Source organism: Triticum dicoccoides, chromosome 7A (genome assembly GCF_002162155.2).
Source record: "Triticum dicoccoides isolate Atlit2015 ecotype Zavitan chromosome 7A, WEW_v2.0, whole genome shotgun sequence".
Taxonomy (NCBI): Eukaryota; Viridiplantae; Streptophyta; class Magnoliopsida; order Poales; family Poaceae; genus Triticum; species Triticum dicoccoides.
In genome coordinates, this window is record NC_041392.1 from 424,409,727 (window position 1) to 424,417,172 (window position 7,446).

A 7,446-nucleotide genomic window follows, 5' to 3' on the forward strand; every position below is an offset into this window, starting at 1 on the left:
TTCCTGTACATTGCAATCAAACACACAAGCCTGTCAATTCATAAAGAACATCCAAACAATTTGATGATTATGCATCTCAGCGATTCACATGTCAGAGCCAATATTTACTTCACAACTAAAGAATAAAGAAAAAATGGATCGACGCTGCTGACAGCAAAGGGCGTCCCATTTGAAAATATAAAATGCATGTCTTCTTGCTAAAATCAATGAGCAAAATTTGACAAGGTTGTCCCATTCCAAAATATCAAATGCCTACGATTGTGGAATGGCTAGGGTTTGCCATCAGTTCGGACATTAACATGGCACCTCGTGCTAAATAAACCAGCTGTTCTTCTTGTGTAGTTCCACCAAAATCAACCAAATTCACTCGGCACCTCCTTTCTTGTGGTGGAAAGGAATGATTCGATGTATTCATGAACATTTTGTGCAGTTCCCATTGAAATCAAGCCGAGCACCCCTGTTTGCAAACATACAAAAAAGTGATTAGTACAAAGCAAACTGTACTATGAATTGACAGTTTACACAGGCACCTACATGGTCCATGTAGAGCACACTTTTAGAAAAAATGGAACTCACAGGAAAGAATCCTAGAACAACATTGTACTCGTGCATCACAGCAAGAAAATGGAGATTTGTCTGTCCTTTTGAGCTGAAGTTAGTGTGGTCTTGTGGGGGGTAATGTAACTGTCCTTCAACTGCTCCTTCTAATGAGAAGATAGAAAGGGGTTCTTCATCCTGGCATAATCGTAACTAGTCACTTCACGTACTCCATATTCTTCTTTAGAGGAGGATGATCCTGTTGTGCAAAGACAAGAGGACAACTAAATGCTAGCATCCCTGTTTGCTCGAAAAAAAGGAAAGGAAATATTTAAAACAGCACAGATGAAGCACTTCTCAAGGACAATACCACTTTTTGATGACAGTATCTAAATAGTAGCACAACACCAATAGAGATGAAAAGTTCAATCATATGGATGAAATCAGTGGGCGAGTACCAACCTTTGTTAGGAGGCTTATTGTGTAGAGCATACAGATGAAGCACTTCTCCGGAACCATCTGTTGCTATCTACTATGGTGGCCATGCTTACTATATACTCCTTGAGGGAGTCCTGGATTAGGGTGTCTCCGGATAGCCGGACTATATCCTTTGGCCGGACTATTGGACTATGAAGATACAAGATTGAAGACTTCGTCCCTTGTCCGGATGGGACTCTCCTTGGCGTGGAAGGCAAGCTAGGCAATACGGATATGTAGATCTCCTCCCTTGTAACCGACTCTGTGTAACCCTAGCCCCCTCCGGTGTCTATATAAACCGGAGGGTTTAGTCCGTAGGACAGGAGATACAATCATACTATAGGCTAGCTTCTAGGGTTTAGCCTCTACGATCTCGTGGTAGATCAACTCTTGTAATACTCATATCATCAAGAACAATCAAGCAGGACGTAGGGTATTACCTCCATCAAGAGGGCCCATACCTGGGTAAACATCGTGTCCCCTGCCTCCTATTACCATCCGCCTTAGACGCACAGTTCGGGACCCCCTACCCGAGATCTGCCGGTTTTGACACCAACATTGGTGCTTTCATTCAGGGTTCCACTGTGTTGTCACCGTAAGGCTTGATGGCTCCTTCGATCATCGGTAGCAATGCGGTCCAGGGTGAGGTTTTCCTCCCCAGACAAATCTTTATATTCGGCGGCTTCGCACTGCGGGCCAATTCCCTTGGCCATCTGGAGCAGATCGAGAGCTATGCCCCTGGCCATCAGGTCAGATTCGGAAACTTAAACTACACTGCTGATATCTGCGGAGACTTGTTCTTCGACGGATTCGAGCCCGTGTCAGGTGCGCCGCACAGTCACGACGAGCATGACGTAACTCTGCTGTCGGATAGTGTTCGGGAGATCGCATCTGCAACTACTCTGGCCTTCAATCCGGAGCAAATTGCGCCATCCAAGGATGGAGGGATAGACCCCGCTAGGGAGGCCGCACTCTCAGTGGCGATGGAGCTGGATACTGACTTCACCCCTTACGAGAGCCCTTTCGCTGAACCACTGGATTCGTCTCCGGCCACGGACTCCGAGCCGCCTACATCCGTGCCCATCGAACCCGACTAGGCGCCAATCATGGAGTTCACCTCCGCGGATATCTTTCAGCACTCGCCTTTCGGCAATGTGCTAAATTCATTAAGGTCTCTCTCCTTGTCAGGGGAGCCTTGGCCGAACTAAGTCCGGCTAGAATGGGATGCGGACGACGAAGAAATTCGCCGCCCACCCACCACCCACTTAGTAGCCACTGTCGATGATTTAAACGACATGCTCGACTTCGACTCCGAAGACATTCACGGTATGGACGACGATGTAGGACACGAACAGGAACCACCGCCCACAGGGCGATGGACCGCCACCTCATCATATGATATATACATGGTGGACACCCCCAAAGAAGGCAATGGCGATGAGACACCGGAGGATGACCCCTCCAAGAAGCAACCCAAGCGCCGATGTCAGCGGCGCCGCTCTAAGTCCCGCCACAGCAAAAGTAGTGATACCGGCACATGAGATAATAACACTCCAGATAGTGCCGAAGACAACCACAACCCCCTCCAGTACGATGTAGAGAGGGAGGATGAACAAGCTAGGCCTCCAGAGCATGCAGCAGATGGAGAACTGGAGGTGGACAATTATATGCCTCTCTCTGAAGACGAGGTGAGCCTCAGCGACGAAGAATTTATCTTGCCGGAGGATCCCATCGAGCAGGAGCGCTTCAAGCGCCGGCTTATGGCCACAGCAAATAGTCTGAAGAAAAAGCAACAACAGCTCCAAGCTGATCAAGACTTGCTAGTAGACAGATGGACCGAAGTCCTTGCGGCCGAGGAATACGAACTCGAGCGCCCCTCCAAGAGTTACCCAAAACGCAGGTTGCTACCTCACCTCGAGGAGGAAGCATTGAAACCTCCATCACCAGTGTACGATGTGGCTGACCGGCCACCGCGTGGCCGAGCCAGAGAGGCGTTTCAGCCTGAAGTTCAGCCTGCACCCCGCCGCCACTCAATCAAAAATACCAAGGCCCGGGGCAACACACGGGACCTGCGAGACGTATTGGACAACAGGGCAAAACTTGCAAGGTCAATATACGGGTCACGGGCGCACGCGCCAACACGGGACGATGATCGTCGCGCCGGATACACAAAAGGTAAATCCGGCCGGGCCGAATACAACAGACAAAACTCATATGAACTGCATCGCGATATAGCCCGGCACAGAGGGGCTGCACACCACCTATGCTTCATTGATGAAGTTATGGATCACGAATTCCTGGAGGGTTTTAAACCCGTAAATATCGAATCGTATGATGGTACAGAAGATCCCGATGTATGGATTGAGCGTTTCCTCCTTCACATCCACATGGCTCGCGGTGACGATCTACATGCCATCAAGTACCTCCCACTAAAACTCAAAGGACCAGCTCGGCATTGGATAAATAGCTTGCCAACAGACTCCGTCGGCAGTTGTGAGGATTTGGAAGACGCGTTCCTTAACAACTTCCAAGGCACTTATGTGCGACCACCGGATGCTGATGACTTGAGGCATATAACTCAGTAGCCAGGGGAATCGGCCAGGCAATTCTGGACACAGTTCCTGACTAAGAAAAACCAAATCGTCGACTGTCCGGATGCAGAGGCCCTAGCGGCATTCAACCATAACATCCGCGATGAGTGGCTTGCCCGCCACCTTGGCCAGGAGAAGCCGAAGTCTATGGCAGCCCTCACGACACTCATGACCCGCTTTTGCGCGAGCGGGGATAGCTGGCTGGCTCGCAGCAACAACACATCAAGGAATCCGGGCACTTTGGATACCAAGGACGCCAACGGCAGACCACGTCGTAACAGACCAAAGCGCCACAACAACAGCGATAACACCGATGATATGGTAGTCAATGCTGGATTCAGAGGTTCTAGATCCAGTCAGCGAAAAAAGCCATTTGAAAGAAGTACTTCGGCTCCGTCCAGTTTGGATCACATACTGGATCGCTCGTGTCAAATCCACGGCACCCCCGACAAGCCAGCCAATCACACCAACAAAGAATGTTGGGTGTTCAAGCAGGCCGGCAAGTTAAATGCCGAAAACAAGGACAAGGGGCTGCATAGTGATGACGAGGAGGAGCCCCGGCGCCGAACATGAGAGGACAGAAGGGGTCCCCCCACAAGTGAAGACGGTGAACATCATATACGCAACCCAAATTCCCAAGAGGGAGCGGAAGCGTGCACTAAGGGACGTCTATGCGATGGAGCCTGTTGCCCCAAAGTTCAACCCATGGTCCGCTTGTCCGGTCACCTTTGATCGCAGGGACCACCCCACTAGTATCCATCATGGCGGATCCGCCGCACTGGTCCTAGACCCCATCATCGACGGATTTCACCTCATTCGAGTCCTTATGGATGGCGGCAGCAGCCTGAACCTGCTCTATCAGGATATAGTGCGAAAAATGGGTATCGATCCCTCGAGGATCAAACCCACCAAAACCACCTTTAAGGGCGTCATCCCAGGTGTAGAGGCCCATTGCACGTGCTCAATAACACTAGAAGTGGTCTTCGGATCACCGGACAACTTCCGAAGCAAGGAGTTAATCTTTGATATCGTCCCGTTTCGCAGTGGCTATCATGCACTGCTCGGACAAGCAACATTTGCAAAATTCAACGCAGTACCGCACTACGCATACCTCAAGCTCAAGATGCCAGGACCTCGGGGGGTCATAACAGTAAATGGAAACGCAGAACGCTCGCTCCGCACAGAAGAGCACACTGTGGCCCTCGCAGTAGAAAGACAAAGCAGTCTTTTAAGGAAAACCATTAATTCGGCGATACAACCCCCGGACACCTTCAGGCGAGTCCGGAGTAAACTGCAACAGGATTGCCTGCCACGTTCAGAGCTCGCCTAGCAATTCGGCCCCCATCCCAGTCCCAGTCAAGGGACGAAATCCGTGCCGCGCGTACATAATTACGCACTGAAAATACCATGGACATAGGAGGGCACGATCAGGGCACGTCCCGCAATGCGGGTTAACCGCCCTAGGGGCTGTATACCTTTATCATTTATTTTCTCTTTCAGGGCCTAACTCTCTGGAAGCCCTTTCCGGCAGTACGATTGCCGGACACATTACGGGAAGGAACAACCAAGGCGGCAAGAAGCTAAGATGTACGCAGGAACCCCCAGGTGGTCTCTAATAATAATTGATATACCCGCTTTCTACTATCCATACGCAGCTTGCCCTTGGACAGGACATTTTGAATAGTCCTACTCTCTGCTCATTGCACTACTTGTACCAGTATGCTTCGACGTACTATTTAAATAACAATGCATAGCAGTAGTCTATTATTGCATTATTAATCCCCTTTTTTCTTATATGTCCATTTACGACAATCCGCACCCGTACATTCGGGTACGGTCAGTACGCCAAAGGCTTCCGTTTACCCCATAATACAGCGCGAGAAGTCTGAACACTTTTAACAGTGCGGCACCCTGAACTTATAGCATTATATGCATCAGCTCCGAATCATGGCTTGGGTCAATAGTTGGGTTTACCCGGCTCCCATGCTTTGGTACCTTATGTTCCGCTGTATCGGCTAAGGTAGCGGTGGGAGAACTACTGCAATTGTGTCTCGGTTCTTCCGGACGAACACCTCAGTAGAGAAAGCCGAAAACTGACTGTCATGATAAGGCGAGAGACTGGTCGCTGTTTGAGAGGTCTCATGTCCTTAAAGACTTTTTCCGCTTCGGGCGAGGAGTCGGCCTTGCCCGACTTAGGCGTGTATAGCGCCCCAAATTCGGCCTTCCGAATACTAGGGGCTTCGCCAAAATTTAAAATTGTAGACTTCTATGGCTAAGTGAGAGTGATAAAGCCTTATAGTCCAATTGCCTGGTTCGTTGCGCTAAACACCTGCCTTGAAGGGCCCAAAATTGGGGTAAAGAGTGCTCACCCTAGTACTAGTTACATGGGGGCACAAGGCAACAATTGGCCAACTCTCAGATTTTATAAACGGTCGCACAAAAGGTAATATTTTAAATTAAAAAAGCGTTGCATAGCGCAGATGAACTTGTTTCACATTACATGATCACATGAGCATGTTCATTCAAAAATTACATCCCTGGCACATTCATCCGCCACAAGGCGGGAACCCTTCAGGACACTCTCATAATACATCTCGGGGCAGCGATGCTCCTTGCCCTCCGGCGGCCCCTCCTTCACCAGCTTCACGGCATCCAGCTTCGCCCAGTGCACCTTCGCCTGGGAAAAAGCCCTGCACGCACCCTCGATGCAGACGGACCGCTTTATGACTTCCAGCCATGGGCAGGAATCCACAAGCCGCCTCACCAGACCGAAGTAGCTGCCGGGCAGGGGCTCGCCAGGCCATTTCCGGACTATAAGGCCCTTCATGGCGTGTTCGGCCGCCTTGTGAAGCTCGACCAATTGCTTCAGCTTGTCGCTCAAGGGCATCGGGCGTTCGGTCCCAGTATACTGAGACCAGAACAACTTTTCCTCGAGCTCCCCTCCTGAGCGCGGTAAAACTCCGACGCATCCAGTACACTGTGGGGAAGATCTGCGAATGCTCCTGGAGAGCTCCGAACTCGGGTAAGTAAAAGGTAAGTTTCCTCCACATGCTTGCTTTGCATAATGAATGCCTTAAACGCTGCTATCTTCTTCACCGCATCAATCTCCTAGAGGGCCTTGTGGGCTTCAGCCTTGGCGCTCCGGGCGCTTTCAAGCGCCCGCGCGAGCTCGGACTCTCGCGTCTTAGAGTCAAGCTCCAAGGACTAGTGTTTTTCGGCGAGAGCCTCGAGCTCTTGCTGCACCTCGCCTACTCGGTCATCTTGCTTCTCCCGCTCAATGCGCTCCTTGGCCGCTTTGTCTCCGGCCTCGGACAGCGCCTTCTTCAGGGTCGCCACTCGGTCGTGGCCCTGGCAAATTCATGATGATCCTATTATTTTACAACCGAACTTCTTTTTAAAAAGCGTAGACAAGGTATTGCTTACCTTTGCTCTCCTCGAGCTGCCTCTTGGTAAGGCCGAGCTTGTTCTTGGACTGCTCCAGGTCTTGCTTCAGTGCAGAGACCTCCGCAGTACGTGCGGCAGCGGCCAGCAGTGAAGCCTGCACATACACATAGATATATTCTGATTAGACTCCTGAGTCATCATTTGATCCTTTATTCGGCCTTTCTTCTCGAGCGCCGAACAGAGCATTAGGGGCTACTATCTATGCGGTAATATTTTCTTATATTTTGATTGCTTACCTCAAAGCCTGTTAGGAGGCTGGCGCAAGTTTCGGTTAGTCCGTTTTTGGCAGACTGAACTTGCTTGATCACCGCACTCATGATAGTGCGGTGCTCTTCGTCGATGGAAGCGCCGCGAAGAACTTCCAGCAAGTTGTTCGGTGCCTCTGGATGGACAGAGG